Source organism: Gracilinanus agilis, chromosome 3, assembly GCF_016433145.1.
Source record: "Gracilinanus agilis isolate LMUSP501 chromosome 3, AgileGrace, whole genome shotgun sequence".
Taxonomy (NCBI): Eukaryota; Metazoa; Chordata; class Mammalia; order Didelphimorphia; family Didelphidae; genus Gracilinanus; species Gracilinanus agilis.
In genome coordinates this window covers 558,131,329-558,148,997 of record NC_058132.1, presented here as the reverse complement: position 1 = coordinate 558,148,997, position 17,669 = coordinate 558,131,329, and positions in this window count along the sequence as shown.

The following is a 17,669-nucleotide window of genomic DNA, read 5'->3' as shown; positions in this document are numbered from 1 at the left end:
TATATATATATATATATATATATTTCCTCCTAAAAGTACCCTTCCAGAAATAGATATATGCAGCTGCTATATTGACTCTGCAGCACCTTTCCCAGGATAAACCAATGTGCATCAGCATGTTTTAAAATGGGTGCCGAATCATGGAAATACAAACAAACAATTCTGTTGCAGGTTCTGTCTTAACCTTGATCCTTTGCAACTTTTTCTCTATTTTTATAGAACCCTGACTTCTTTACCGGACCAAGACTTGTGATTGTCCATTACCTATTGAATCACACTTTTTGTTGAGTTTAGGCCTCTGAACTCTTCCCGCGGGAGATACTGGAGACAATTTTACTTCCTTTCTTTCTCTACTTTCTATTTCATTGTCTAACCCTGAAGGCAACTTGAGTGTCACAAATTTCAAGCCAAGAGGGAATTAAAGGTAGCATGATGGTAGGAGGAAAAACCTTTTTGGGGGGTCTTTTAACTACTTAAATCATACCCTACTTATTCTATCTCTGTGTCAGACCAGTTTAGTTGGTGTTTGTTTGTTTTTCTCTCCAAAACTTGCTTATGCTATCTATGGTAGTAATGAACAAACTACTTATTTCAAGTGCAACACAGAAATGACATCTTCTCAGATAGCAGAGTCAATTTTTTTAAAAAGGCCATTTTGGAGGCAATAAGGGATAAAGGATAGAATGCTGGTTTTAAAATGTTGGAATTCTCACTCCAAAAATGAGCTTTCTGAATTTGGATGAGATACATAATTTTTCTAGGCCTCAGTTTCCTCATCTGTAAAATGAAAATAATACTACTTGCCTTATCCTACTCACATCATCATAAGAATTAAGTGAGACAATATATTTGACAACTTTTGGCAAATAGTAAAGGGATTTATAACTGATCTATTCTTATCAGCATTCTGATCTAGACCATCTCCATTAGTATAAAACCATTGCTTATCCATTTAAAATAAAAGAAAGTAAAAAAGCTTTCTATCCATTCTGACTGTTTAGACATTGGTGAATCATGACTGTATAGACCAGGGGTCAGCAATGTATGGCTCTCCAGCCATATCTGGCTCTTTTGAGGGCCAGATATGGGTCTTTCTGCAGGAGCCATAAAGTCCATTTTTTTCAGGCACTGTTACAGGAGCGCACACTGTGAGCACTGTAAGGCTCTCACAAAATTACATGTTAAAAATGTGGCATTTATGGCTCTCATGGCCAAAAAGATTGCCGACCCCTGGTATAGACACTGCTAGGGAGGTTATTGTTATTGTTCAATTGTTTCAGTCTTGTCTGACTCTTCATGACTTCATTTGAGGTTTTCTTGGCAAAGATACTGGAGAGGTTTGTCATTTCCTTCTCCAGCTCATTTTATAGATAAGGAAACTGAGGCAAAACAGAGTTAAGTGACTTGACTAGAGTCACAAAGCTATGTTTCTGAGGTCAAATCTGAATTCAGGTCTTTTGATTCCAGGTCCAATGTTCTATCCACTGTGCCATCTAGCCTCTGTGACCATGGGTACAGAAAAAACAAAACAGTTTCTTATGTAGAGACATCAATGTGCTTAATTTAATGCATTCTGCTTTTATCTGTGTGTATTTAGTTTAGTGGAGAAAGAGGGCTCCATGTTTCATAGAGAGCAGCTTAATTCAGCACTGCCATTCCTGGGTTAATAACATTAGTCAGTCCTGACTTGTAAACACCCGGGAGAGTGACAGAGGAGAAAATAGAAAAGCAGAAATATGATGTTTTTGGGCCATATGTGCAAATAACCTAAGGCTTCATTGATGCTTTCGTTATGCCATAATTGAATCATCCAGGACCAGTGTGACTTGGCCTCTGCTTTATCTCTGCTTCCCTTGCTTTCCAACAGTGGTTTCTCAATCAAAACTGCTGCTAAGTACTAAAAACATACCTTCTCTCTCTCTCTCTCTCTCTCTCTCTCTCTCTCTCTCTCTCTCTCTCTCTCTCTGTCTCTCTCTCTGTCTCTCTCCCTCCCCTAGCCTCCCTCTCCTTCTGCCTCTCCCTCTCCTTCATTGTTTCCTTCTCTTCCTCTTTCTATCTCTCCCTCTCCTTCACTGTCTCCTTCTCTTCCTTTCTGTCTGTCTCTTTCTGTCTCTCACCTTTGCTGTCTCCTTCTCTCCTTTCTGTCCCTGCATCACTGTCTCCTTCTCTCCTTTCTACCTCTCCATTATTGCCTCCTTCTCTCCCTCTTTCTTTGTCTCTTTCTCTTTGTTTCTCTCCCTCTCCTTCACTGTATCCTCTCCAACTTTCTGTCTCTCCATCTTTCTTTCTCTATTTCTCCCTCTCTGTTTAGGGCACACTTACATCTGAGAGCACATTTTTGGAATGGTAAACACTCGAAGTAAGAGCCGCATCTGACAGTTGTGTGTGCGCACACACATATAACCTACAATATAATGCAACAACGTAGTAAATAAAAACAATAAAGTAAATGAAAAGACAGAGCCCTGTGAGCTGCTGCGTGCAAGCAATTCAAAGAACAATGTGTAAAAGCTGGAAATTGCCTGTCAGTCATTTGCTCCTGCCAGCCATGCCAGGAATCATTAATATTTCAAATCTGCTTTCCTCCCCTTCTGTTCAGTGTGGAGATTGGGAGCCAGCAGAAAGAGTGGCGAAAAAGAAATCATGCTTTAGACTCTGAGGGAGAAGGAAGTTACTTTTCTAGATGGTTTGAAAGAATACCCCAGCTTTCTCTAAGACTTGGCCATAACTGAATTTTGGTCAGGCAACTTTTAGCACAGAATCACTGGCAAGTGTAACCAGTTGGTTTTAATTACTTGAAATTCTTTAGCCAAGAGTTGTATTTTTTTTATGTGGCAGATGTCCTTTTCTGCTTAGTGAAAAATATGTGCAGAGTTAGCTAAATAATGTTAAGCTGTGCTTTCTCAGTTGGGTTCATGTATCAACATTAAAAAAAGGAAAATATGGTCATCTCTTAATGGGTAGAGGATGAACGTGTACAAATGACTGCAGAATTGGGAAGAAAAGATTGTGAAAGATCACTGCTCCCTAAATGAAATACTGAATTTTTATACTATTAAGTTATGTAAGTGGTCAAGAAGCTCTTAGAATGCCATGGTTTTGGCCAATAAATCCCTATCCTTTGCCTTAAAATAGATCCATTTATGGATACTTGATCTGGCATCCTAATAGCCCATCTTTTGTTGGGTGAGCATTTGTTGAGAAGTGGGAAAATGAATTGAGACATACCATAAAAGTATCCAATGTAAAGGCTTTTGTTACTGTAGCATGTCAAACTGACAGTTCCTATATCTTCCAAATGATTCAATTCAGCTTTGCTTAATTGCAGAAGAAAATGAACTGATGAAATGGAAATATAAAAAGAATATTTAAAACCCACATAATCTCTGCAGAGAGTTCTGGTTCAATTAAATAGCTTTTGCATAAAGAACATTTCTAGTCACTGAAGGGGCTTAGTTGAAACTCGGGTAATCATGGGACAAAATAATTCATAGACAGTAATCAATGGGCAGGTTATGAACAATAAACAAAGTGAAAAAGAGATTTACATAAGCAAGTAAATGCAACTAGAGAAAAAAAACAGAGATTTTATAGATATCATCTGCAACTGAGATCTCACAGTGAAAGGGCATATTCAATTGAGAAAAAAATGGATTCAATTAAAATGTTAGAAAAACAGGAAAGTGCACCTTGGAAAAATAGTCTTTTAAGGAAATCCATGACCCAAACTTACTGATAGGGAGTTGTGAAGGGAGGATACATATTGGAAGGCATTTAGGTAATAGAAGGAGAAATAGAACCAATGCTATCACAAAACTAAAAAGAAGGGAAGGTATGGTAGTGATGGGGAATATCATCTGTCTGGATATCTTTCTCTGTCATTGTCTGTCTCCCTCCCTTCTCTCCCCCATCTTCACCCACCCAGAGAACTGAAGTATAAGATGAGTGAAGACATGGCAGTTAGGATGTGGGTGTTTCCATGTAGGTTATATGAATGTCCACATGGATTCACCTAAATGAGGCTTCTTGGGAGGCATGAATAGATACCACGTTTCTGGAATTTTGCCCAGCTCTCTCTGAGGAAGGCTTTGATTCCAGTCCGGACGAATCTGGTCCATAAGAAAGGTTTACTAGACTGACCACACTGCTTTGCTCAGGCAGATCATTATATATCTGTGTCCTCTTTTTACACCCAACCCCAACAACTGTACAGTGGAATGACATTTTTTAAAAGATTCAATCAGCTTTCTTGTTCACTATTTTATATAGAGGAAGGGGATACTCTAGGTTCATATCCTTAAAGTCTGAATCCTTTTCACTAAATACTAGTGACACAGAATACTAGTATAAATACTGATTGTCAAGTAAACACATTTATCCTACAAGAAATAAAAAGAAACCAGAGAAGTTATACACCTTAAAACAGACCAGAATATACCCAAAGTGAATAAATTCCCTCAGCTCATTGAAGATATAATCCCTGATTTCATCCAAGAGAAAATTCCTCAAAGTCTCAAGAAAGGAAATTTGGAAATTAGAGACAATTGAAGAGTTGGCTTTTTCCTACATGTTATGAAGCTTCCTCAAAAATTTTCCCTTCCTTTCTTCTTGGAGTCTCCTTGGAAAGATATAATTACACAGGTTCTTTCTTGAAAAAACAAGAAAACTATCTCATCTCCATTGCTCTTGCACCAGCTGACAGATGAATGCAGTATGAAATCATCATTCTCTCTTCCAATAAGGATAGTTTTATGCAAATATTCTAGGCTTGAAGCTGGGGCTATAGTAAGAGAGCACTAACTGTCTCTTGATTTTAAGTCACAGGTCCCAGATGAACTCTATCTTGGGGTGTGTGTGTTAAGATAATTTAGAGATGTGATCACTAACCTGTTATCAATGGCCTTTCAAAATATTTGAAAATGGGAGAGATGCCAAAGCCTTAGTGAAAAGCATATTCTGACTCCATTTTTAAAAAGCTGAGTTAGAGTTTTCACAGTATAGGACTGAGATTCTGACTTAAGATTCCTGGAAAATTCTAGACTGTGTTGTGTTGGATTAATTAAATGATCTTTGAGGTACTTTTAAACTATAACTTTCTATCATTCTATTATTTTTATAATCATCATGAGATATTAAACTTTTGACTTTCCCATTTTGGACTTCAAAAATCAGTTCTGACAGATTAAAATGTGATTTTCAATTTAAAAACTGCTGTCCTGAGAACTATGGATAGGTCTATAAAATTATCGGTTTTCTGCATATTTATTTCATTTTCAAAGTCAATCACAATAACACATAGATACTTTTTTTTTGTTAAAAAAAAGGTTCATACTTTTTTATTACAAAAAAGGCCCAGTTTTCATACAATAAAAAAGAATACAAGGGCAGCTAGGTAACTCAGTGGATAGAGATCAAGGTCTGAAATCAGGGACCTAGGTTCCAGTCTTGCTTTAGATTCTTCCTGTGAGACCCTGGACAAGTCACTTAACCTTAATAATCTAGCACTTTCTGCTTTTCTGTCTTGGAATTGATCCTTATATCTATTCTAAGACAGGAGTTAGTAAGGGTTTAAAAATTAAAGAATGTCAACTGGTTTTTGTTTAAGTGTTTAGACATTTTGTTATATACTTTATTCATAAAAAGAATGAATGAAAAAAGGTAGCCATGGAAACAGATTAAGACCTTTTAGATTAGTGTAATGTGATTTAAAAATTGTCCTGATATTTGAAAAATTCCAGGTTTTTCAGAATATAAAAAATTTTATTAGTCATCATTGGGACTAACCCCAAGCCCAATTTTATGAGTAAATGACATTTCCAAATGTACATTTTTATGGAAGGCTTCCTAGTCTCCTGAATTTTCTTAAATTTAATCAGTTGCATAGTAATGCATTAATGTCCCAATTTTGCCACATCCCCTCCAACATTTATTATTCTCCCCTGTTGTCATTTTAGCCAATCTGCTAGATATGAGGTGGTACCTCTGAGTTGTTTTGATTTACATTTCTCTAATTATAAGAGATTTAGAACACTTTCTTAGGTGCTTATTGATCATTTTGATTTCTTTATCTGAAAATTGCCTATTCATGGCCCTTGTCCATTTATCAATTGGGGAATGGCTTGATTTTTTGTACAATTGATTTAGCTCCTCATAAATTTGAGTAATTAGACCTTTGTCAGAGGTTTTTGTTATAAAGATTTTTTTTCCAAATTTATTGCTTCCCTTCTAATTTTGTTTGCATTGGTTTTGTTTATTCAAAACCTTTTTAATTTAATGTAGTCAAAATTATTCACTTTATATTTTGTAATATTCTCTATTTCTTGCTTGGTCTTAAAATCTTTCCTGTAATGCAGAGTTGCTACAATAATCCCTTGCATTTACAAAACTAACTGAAGCAACCCTGACAGTTGGAAAAATGGTATGTTGACCCAGCCAGCCGGGTCAAAAACTGTTGGAGCCTGAGACTATAAAAATTACTGCAGAATCAACTGTAGGGGCTTTTGCCTGATTTCCCTTGACCTCTCCCTTGACATCCTGCTATTCCCTGGATCCCCCATTGGGCCATTGGTGGAGGGTATTTTTAGTGGGTGGAGATCTTGGGAATTAGCTTCTGTAGGCAGGCAAGGACAATCTTAAATCAAGCCGTCACCTCATCTAGTAATCTGCTGAACCTTATTACATCAGGGCAGTGAATTCATCCTTGGCTGAGGGGTTGGTTCCCTCAGACTGATTCCCCTCTTCTGTGACCCTCTCCCAGCACCAGCTTCTCCCTTAGCAGAAGTTACCAGACCTTACCCTCTTCCCTCAGCTTGCCCTTGGCTTTAATAAACCCCTTTGGCTTTTATACAAAGAGGTTCTGGTGAATCATTATACTAACAACTAGGGCAAAGGCTGAAGAGGGAAAGAATAACTTTCCTTTATTTCTTGAGGGCTAAACCAGGCATCCATCTTGGGCAGGAAGTGAACCAGCTTTCACTTCCTGTAAGCTAGGAGTTGCTCTCCAGAAGAGAGGGGCTCTTTACTCCTCCCCTCAAGGGAGCTTAGAATAACAGCTGGGAGGCTGAATAAAACCTTTCAGGCAGACTCTCACAATCTTGTACTAAAGAGATAGCCTCTCTGCCTGAAGACCCAGCTGATATGACCCAAGAGCCCTCAATACAAGCCTCTTCATTAGCCATATAATATTCCTTTTTATTTTTATTATATTCCTTTCCCAGAGATCTGACAGGTAAACTATTCTATGTTCACCTAATTTACTTATAGTTTCCTTCTTTATATTCAGGTCATTCACCCATTCTGAATTTATCTTGGTTTAGGGTGAGAGATGTTGATCTAAACCTAATCTCTCCCATACTCTTTTCCAATTTTTCCATCAGTTTTTGTTAAAAAGTGGATTTTTTCCCCAAAGCTGGGATCTTTGAGTTTATCATAACTGTCTTTCTTTACCCCAAGTCTATTCCACTGATCCACCCTTCTGTCTCTTAGCCAGTACCATATTGTTTTGATGACCACTGCTTTATAGTATAGTTTAATATCTGGTGCTGCTAGACCCCAATGACCTGTTGTTTTTAAGAAAACATACATAAAGGTTTTTTTTAAGTTCATGTGAACAATGTAGAGTTGGTATATTTCAGCACTGAAAACATGGGTAGGAGGTGTTTGAACTAGTATTGTAGGAAGAGCAGAGCAAATGTCAATTAGGATGAATCATTAGAAGGAAGAAATTGATGGCATGATAGATGTTGTATTCACATGTATATTTCTTTATTTCCAGACTCAGTTGGAGTGGTGTCAAGATTGCAGAAGAGAGGCAGCAACCCAGCTGAACTTTCCTAATATTCCCCTTCAAATAACTTAAAATAATGTCTTAAATAAAATTTTGGAGTGGCAGAAACCAAAAAAGATTGGGTAAGATATTTTCCTAACCTAAAACAATTTAGGTGCTTGGAGGTAGAAGTCTAACAAATAGGTTGGGGCTTTGCCAGAGCTGCAGTGGCAAGACTACCATCCATGGGCACTGAAGAGAGCTGCAATAGGTGGCTACATCAGTAGCTGCAGGAGCTCTCAGCCAAGAGATGGTAAGCAGTTGGATAACTTGTTAGAAAGAGATAACAGGGTACACTTATTTGGTTACTGGGTGTAGCTGGCACTGATTAGTGATCCCTATTGATCATACACAATTCTGGGTCACAATTCCAGTGCAGAGAGGTGTGCTTCTACTTGGTCAAAAAGGGAGCAGGGACCCTGCTTGCAGTTCCAAGACAGAGTGTAGTGCTGCTACCTCTGGCTATAGGAGAAAGAGAGCCCTGATCCCAGTTCCAGGGCCCTAAGAAATTCTAGTGTTTGCAGCCATAGGGGAAGAGTGGCACTTTCTGGGTAAAGAACAGAGCATGGATTAGGAGAGTAGCAACCTCATCTGTCCTCAGAACACATCATTTTGGAAGCTCTAAAAACGTGCAGACCTACAGAATTAGTTCTGAAAGCAGCAACCAAAAAAAAAAGCCTGAAACTTGAGACAATGCTTCCCCTATAACCTAGGAAAGCAGAGTCCAACTTTAATATAAAGTTCAAGGTCAAGAAATACTCTGGAAAAATGAACTATTAAAAAATGAACTTGGCTAAAAAGTTACTACTGAGATAGCAAAGATCAAGATATAAACTTAGTAGAAGAAAAAATATGAAAACAGGTACAAGAAAAACTTCAATTAAAAAATGCCAATTTGACTCAAGCCAAAAAGAATTCTGGAATAATTAAAGGAAGAGATGGTATGTAGAAGGAAAAAACGAGAAAAGCAATGAGAGGGATGCAAGAAAATTATGAAAAGAGAACAAACAGCTTGGTAAAAGAGGCACAAAAAATACCAAATAAAATAGCATCTTAAAAAGCAGAACTGGCCAAAAGAAAAAGGAAGTATGAAATCTCACTGAAGAAAATAATTCCTTAAACAATTAGAATTGGGCAAAGGGAAATTAATTACTCTATGAGACTTCAAAAAGCAAATTTAAAAGTCAAAGGAATGAAAAATAGAAGAAAATGTAAAATATATCATCAGATAAACAACTGAATTTTTAGACTACCTGGAAACCATGTTAAAAAATACTTAAAAATCATATTTCAAGCTTTTATTGAGAAAAACTGTTCTAATATTTTAGATCCAGATGGAAAAATAGAAGTTGGAAGAAGCCACTGACCTCCACTTAAATACATGCAAAAATAAAAACTAGCAGAGTTATAATAATCAAATTCTAGAGTTCTCAGATCAAGGAGAAAAAAGAAAAAGGATCTATTTTATACAAAAATATGTATAGTAGCTCTTTTTGTGGTGGTAAAGAATTAGAAATTAAGGTGATACTCTTTAATTGAGGAATGGCTAGACAAATTATGGCATATGACTGTGATGGAGTATTACTATGTTATGATCAGTGTACATAGTAATAGCAATATTGTAATGATGATCAGTTGGAAAAGACTTAGCTATTTTAATCAAGACAATGTTTCAAGACAATTCCAAAGAATTCATGAAGAAAAATGCTATCCAATTTTAGAGAAAGAACTGATAAACTCCGACTGCAAACTGAAGTATAATTTTCTTTCATTTTTTTCTTTTTTGTCTGTACTATGGCTTTGTGGAAATACAGTTTGCATGATTTCACATGTGTAATTGATATCTATTTATTTACCTTCATAATGGTTAGGGAAAGTGTAGGAGGCAAGATGAGAATTTGGAACTCGAATTTTTTTTAAATGTCAAAAAATAAAAAACACAAAACAATCAGTTATGCCTATGATTGATTTTCTAGATATTTTTAGATTTTTAATTCTATCATAATAATATGGATTCTTTTAAAATGTAATATTACTCACAGCTTGCATAAATTGGAAAGAATACCAATTAGCTTAATTTTATAATTTAGATGATTATTAAAATAATAGGATGATTAAAATTTATAGTTTAAAAGGGCCTCACATGTCATTTATTTTATTATTTTTATTTTATTAATTTATTTTTAAGACCTTTACCTTCCACCTTAAAACCAATACTATGTACTGGTTCCAAGGCAAAAGAGTGAGTGGTAAGGGCTAAGCAAAGGGAGCTAAGTGACTTGCCCAGGGTCACACAGCTAGGAAATATCTGAGGCCAGATTTGAACCTAGGACCTCCCATCTCTAAGCCTGACTCTCAATCCATTGAGCTACCCAGCTGCCCCCCAGATGTCATTTAATTAGTCAGACCCAACACAGTCTAGAATTTTGCTAGGAATCTTAAATTCTCTATTGTATACTTTAAAGAATCCATCTAATGCACCTTTTAACAAATGGAGACAGAATGCACTTGTTACCAGAACCATGGCACCACTTTCATTTTCCAGCATTTTTCAAATACCATTATAATAAACTATCAAGTAGATCCTCTGATTCCCAAAATAGGATGAAACTATTAAATGCAGAATGAGACAGTATGTGTTAGAAGAAAAGAACCTGGATTTAGAGACACAAAAGCCTGGGTTCAAAACCCTTCTCAATAATAACTATCTGTGCAATCCTTAGAAAATCACAACCTTTTAGGGCCTCAGTTTCCTCATCTATAAAATGAGATGTTTACATTAGTCCTTTCAACTCTAAAACTATATATGTTTTACATGACACTTCAACTCTCATTTCCTTGTCCTTGCATGGGCTGCCCCACATACCCAGGATATATGCCTTCCTCATATTTTCATTTTATTGTTTGGAATTATTTCCTTCAAAACAACACAAGAGCCATTTTCTACCAGATACCTTTCCTGACCCATCTAACTGCTATTTCTCCCTCCAATATCTTCAATTTTCCTCTTATATTTGTGGTATATATTTTGTTTTCAGTACATATTGACTGTTCCTATAGAATATGAAGCTCTTTGAGGACTGGTATTTCATATTTGTTTTTGCATTTCTGTAATCTGGCATAATAGGCACTTAAATGTTTATTGATTGATGGTAAATTCAAATGCTGAGTTACTTATTAGAGAGGTCATCTATTGTCAGAAACCTGATGTACACCTCCTGGATATTTTGGATTCTTAGTAAACAAAGAGAGAGACATGTCAGTATTTTACCAGTAGACCAATCAGTTTATTTGGTTTGCTTTGTCTTTCCTCCTGTATGGTTGGTGACAGATATACAGTGAATAGAATAAAATTATGCACAGTCCTGAGGCTATGTGTGTGTATATATATATATATATATATATATATATATATATATATATATATATATATATATATATACATATATATGACAGACAGAGAGAGAGAGAGAAGGAAGAGGGAGGGAGAGGAGAGCTAATTTTCTAAAGGAATGCTGGGCGAGGAGGAAAAAAAAAAGGATGAAATACTAATACAGGGTAGCTGCTACTTACCCTGAATGTTGTTGTGGATTTTTATGACTATGGGACTTTTCTTCCCTTCCAGTTAAAGATGGCCATTATATACTGATACAGTCATATTGTTGAACCTCTAGTTAATCTTGTATATACTGTCATCTGTCTAATAGGCTTGACATGGTCCATATTCTTATAACTCAGGAGAGAACAAAATTTCTAGGGCTAAGTCAAATTCTAGACAAGCAGAAATGGCTTCTTAATCCTGAAGACTCATTGTAAGTTTTGGTATTACTATTTCAACATTTGCAACTTCTCTACATTGACTTTGAGGCCAGGATCAGGCCATCGAGATGACAGTCTTTTTTCTATGAGGCATGTGGGGGCAAACAGGAGGCTTATTTGGGTTTTGAGATTTAGAAGCGTTTTGGTGATGAATTTCCTTGATTTCATGATACTTGCTATTTTAAGTGAATAGTTGTAGTCTTTATAATCCACATGTACTCTAAGTGATTTGTTAGGAATACCTTTTAAAAAATAAAGGATAAAGAGTTACCAGTGGGTAGGGATACAAAATGAATTAAACAAATAATCTGGAGAGTCAATGTGAATACATTATCTTTTCATTTAGAATGAGGAGTGAATTGTTACATGAAATTCAGGTTGAGTTGAATGCAACATTATTTTATGATCTAGAAGAAAACAGATCAGCTTAAAAGTAATCTAAATATGTTTAAGTATCGCTGAGCAAAATAAATGCTTGATACATCCAAGCAGTTACTTTGAACCTAATGGTTGAAGGAAATATAAACTTCTATATTAAAGCAGTTACTTTACTATATAAAATTATATTTGTGTCTGACTATTTGAAAATATTATATTTAAATGTGTAGCTAAATAGTATGACATCCTAATATTTTCTTCCAGCTAGCCATACCTGTGGGAAGTTTAGCCTCTTGAACCCCAACGTTTTAACCAAAGGGTCACTGTCCACCTGATGGCAGCATACCCTAACTATGGGTAAAGTACATTGAAGGAAGGAAATTAGCCCTTGGGCATTAGCATTACAAATCCAAACCTACTAAGTTGTGAAAAATATTACAAATGGCATATCTAGAAAAAGTCTGTATACCTGAGAGTTAGTCTGTTGATATCTTGTGGTTGGAGAGCCAAATGAATTTTTCAGTAGTGGAAGTATATTTGTCAGAATTCCAGTTCTAAATTCCAACTACTTTTAAATCACTTTTTTATGACTTTACTAACAAAGTAAAACTGAAAAGACTAAAAACAATTAAGTTTGTAGAATCAGTTTAACACATTGAAAACCATTATTTTTTATATTAACAGTTGGATTCTAGGTCACCTCCATTTCTAAATCATATGATACTAAATCCAAAAGGATGCCATAATCATTTAGGTAGGGAAGTGCATATAACATATTATTTTTATATGAGAAGAAACTGAAACATAGAGGGCTTATACCATCATTTTACTTTAATTTTTATTAATAATGCTATCCAGCATCTCTGTCACATTTTAATGTTTTGCAGTGTCCCTTGCAAATATGATTTAATTTTATCTTTATTACCCTGAAAGTTAGATGCTTATATTATCCTCATTTTATTGATGAGGAAACTGAAACAAAGCATTAAATTACTTGCCCTAGTTCACATTGTTAGTAAATAAGGGTACTGAAACAAGGTGTAGATGTCAGTTTTTCAAAAAGTCTTTGAGATATGTGGAGGACAACACAGGTATCATAAAACTGGGTAAAGGCCAATGCTGTTCTTATTTCTTTTTTTTAAGGAAAAAAAAGTTGAATTCCCCATTCTATATAACCTATGGAGGCTACTATTTGCTCCTGGGAAAATAATAATAAGTTAATATTTTAATGGAAATAAGAGAATGTTATAATGGAAAGAATACTGAATTGGGTCAGAGGACCAGGATTTATATCTTGGCTTTCCAACTTATTACCTCTGTAACCTTGGGCAAGTCAACACACCCTCAAGGACTATATTACTATACAAGATATAGCAATATAAATTTCAGAAGCTAACAAGGGACAGAAAAGGATTGGGAAAGGTTTCCTACAGTAGTTGCATTTGAAATGAAACTTGATGGAAGCCAAAGAAGCTAATAAATGAAAGTAATGAGTAAGAATATTCCAGACATAGGGGCCATCAGTGCAAATTCACAGAGAAGAAGGATAGAATTTGCTGCGAAGAGCCAGTAGGACAGCCTAGTTAGATTGTAGCATGTGTAGGGATAGGAGTAAATGTAAGAAAACTGAGTTAATAGGAAGGGACCAGAATATGAAAGGATTTAAAAGCCTCACAGAGCATTTTATTTGATCTTAAAGTGATAGGGAATAAATGGAGTTTCTTGATTGGGAGTAAGGTGACTTCTGAAAACTCCCTTTGTAATCCAGATGGAGCATGGACTGGAGTGGGGAAAGACTCAAGGCAGGGAAGTCATTTAGAGGATTGGTACAAGGAAGAAGTGAGGAGAGGCTGAGCAATCATGACAAGTATATGTGTGAGTGGAGAAAATGGAAAGAATATGAAAGATATTGTAAAGGTAAAAATAATAAGATTTGACAGCGAATTAGATATATTGAGGATAATATTGAAATTTCAAGCTTGGGTGATTGGGAATAATAGGAATTAGATTGGTAGTAGAAATAGTAGGTAGTTAGAAGGGGAAGAAGAATTTTGGGAAAAAGAAACAAATTCTCATTTGGACACTCTAGGACAGATATTATTACCTTAGGATCTGGGAATTTGTTTAAAATATTTAAAAAATGGATTTTAATGTAATTAGTTTCTTTTATTTTATGCATATAAAACTATCATTCTGAAAAAAAGGGGTCCATAGGTTTTACCAGACTGCTCACAGGGTCTTTTGTGAAAAAAAAAGATGTAGAAGCTCTGATCTAGGGCCAAGCATCTTTTCCACAAGCCGACCTTGATGTATCTGAAGAAAGTTTCCCCTCTAGCTATGTGGCCCAGAGCAAATCTTTTCACTTCTTTTTTGCATCTTAGTTTATACATTGACGTAATAAAATAGAAATAGTATTACATTTAGAATTTAGTTAGAGGACATGAGCCTTTGCCACTTAAGATCTGTGGCCATGAACAACTCACCCCTTCTCCTCCTTCACTGTTTTTGCATGTAAAGATGGAATTTGTGCAAGGGGAATGGGACAAAAGGAGCCAGAGAAGGAGTTGCTGACAGTTGGTGACAGTTGAGACCAGAGGGAATTCTGGGTAATTCTCCAGAGTTAGGAAAGAGAGGAGAGGTCTTTGGGCAGAGGACTGATAGAAGGAGGAGATGGACATCCCAGCTCAGATCCAGTTCTCAGGGCTTCCTGAGGATCTTTCTTTGGAAATTGAAACTCTGATTTCCTTGGTCAAAGCCATTCATTACATCTCAATGGCTATCCCAATATGAAATTGTGTTATTAGGCAAGAAGAACATAACCTTGAAATGTTGCAAAGAGCTTAACCCAGCTGCCCTGATTCCAGATCTGCAAATGAAAGGAGAACCAGTGCACAGCTGCAAAGACACTTTAGAACTAGTTCAAAAGACTAGGAAGGATTTGACAGACATTCTCCTAGAAACTCAGACCTAAACATGTACACAGATAGTTCTTCATACATGTTTGAAGTGAAACAATACACTGGAGCAGCTGTTGTAGCTCAGATACACTATGGTATGCATCCTTGCCAAAAACTGTGAGTGCACAAGGGGCAGAAATCTTAAGTCTAACAAGAGTTCTTCAAATTGGGAAAGGCAAATGAATAAACATTTTTATGGATTCCTGATATGCTTTTATAGTCCTACATGCCACGGGACAAATTTGGAAACATAGGGGATTCATAACATCAGAAGGAAAACATTTCATATGGGGACATCATTCTGCAACTTCTAGAAGCAGTACAACTACCTAAAGAAGTAGCAGTCATGCACTACCGGGACTATACACTTGGGGAAGATAGCACACCATTAGGGAACAATAGAGAGGACATAACAGCAAAGTATAGAGCTATATTTGGCCCTATCCATTTTCTGAATTTCACCCTTGTAGAAGAGGACAATTTAAATCAAGCCTATAGCCGAAGGGAAGTTCAGGACTGTAAGAAAAATATTGGGGCTAAATTAGTGAATGTTTTTTGGTTCTCTGAGCTAGGCAAACCAATCTTGTCAAAAGCTCCATACTACCCAGTTTGCAATGCCATTCACGAAAAAGGGCATTATGGGACCTAGGCATTAATCAATTCAGTACGACATTTCTGGTTAGCACCCGGAATCTCCCCCATGCTGTATGACTGCCAAAAATGCAAGATCTATTTACTGTTCAATCAAGGAGTTTGTAGAAAAAAAAGGTCTCAGAGGCCAACCTGTGGCATACACTCCATTTGAATGTTTGCAGATAGAATACATATGCATGCCCAAAGATAAAGGATTCAAATAAGAACTTGTCATAATTGACTGGTTGACAAGGAGGCCAGAGGTTTTCCCTGCCAAAAAGAACAATGCAGCTTTCATGATAAAATCTCTACTGAAAGAAATCATTCCTGGATTTCGCATACCCAATAGTATCTTCTCAGACAGAGGGAGTCATTTTACTCATGCAATACTCCAAGAAGTCTACAAGAATCTATGAATAAAAGGGAATTATCACACCATTTATTACCCAGAAAGCACTGGACAGGCAGAAAGATTCAACGGAGAAATAAAGACACATTGGCAAAGTTTGTACAGAAACTCATCTAAAATGGACAAATTCTTTGCCAATAGTGTTATGGTATCTGAGAAGCAAACCTAGTGGGGACTTACATATTTCCCAGTTTGAAATGCTATATGGCTGACCTGATTGGCAAGGGAGAGCTCACAAATCCCCATATTTCTCAATGCTGGGTGCAAATTGTGAACTTCATAAATATAATCAAGCCCTGTAACAAAGACTCAAAGAACTCCATGAACCTGGTTTGAATCAATAGAGAGTTCCCCTTGATTACGACTTGCATAATTTAAAACCAGGAGACATAGTGTACATAAGAAACTTCACAAGAAAATCAGTAACAGACCCCAAATGGTTAGGACACTATCAAATTTTGCTCACTACCCCTACAAGTATAAAAGTAGAAGGAAGAGATTCGTGGTTCCACGTGACCCATGTGAAACCTGAAAAGAAACAGAACATCCAAAAACAGTTCAATATAGACAAATTACAGAAAGTGCTGTGGACTGAGAATTGAAATTAAAAGTCATTGAAAAACACAAAATCTTTGCAAAACATCTGAAAGTGCATATAACATACACACACACAAACAATTAATTGACATTACTGACAAAGCTTCATAATCCACACTGTTCCTGTATCTAGACCGGAAAGCCCATCTGACAACATGTATGACGACAGACAACATGTGATGGAGAAACAGAGAAGGAGAAAAGCTTCAAGAGAAGAAAAGGAAATTGGGAAAATCACCAAGAAGAAAGATGCACGAAAAGAGTACTTGAAAAGACATTGTGAAAAAACTTTTGAATTTTGAAATTTGCAAAAATGGACAATTGCACAAAGAAGAGGACAGAAGGAAACAATTTACGTAAGACTTGTGCAGTGATAGCACCAAAACACAAATTAACCTCACACTTTAAGGAAAATGTAACCACAGTACATAGCATTAAGATACAAGAGAAATCTACAGACAACTTGAAAATTGACAATTTTGAAAACAAGAGTATTTTGCAGGCACAGTACATAAAGAGAACACAAAACACAACATAAAACTGATGTCTTTACCTTGTGTAAATAAGCGAGTGTCTGAACATCGTGAAAATGCAAAATGCAGTGGTTGGACAAGAGGGTAAGAGAAGTCTTACAAAGGCAATGAATGCCCTGAAAAAGTAGTGATATGTAGAAGAATTGGAGGCTTTAATGAGAGTAAAGAGTATGGGTAAGAGGGATAAAGCATAGGGAAAAGTGGAATAATAGCAGATTATGGTGAGATCGGGGAATTCTAAATAGGAAAATAGAATATTTGTGGATAATAGTGAGATACATGGTGGGATCTTCCCTTTTGGTGGCTGAGGTGAGTGGAAGAATATATCATAGGGATTCAAAGAGACTAAAGATTTGGGAGATTAACAAATTTATAGATATTGATACCTTCTATGGGGTAGGATATCTATATACCTATTTATCTCTCTCTATCCATCCATCCATCCTTTTATCCCCCTCCTCTCTCTTTATGGGTAGAATATTGGAAGAAGATAAAGATCATGAACTAGGTATAAATCA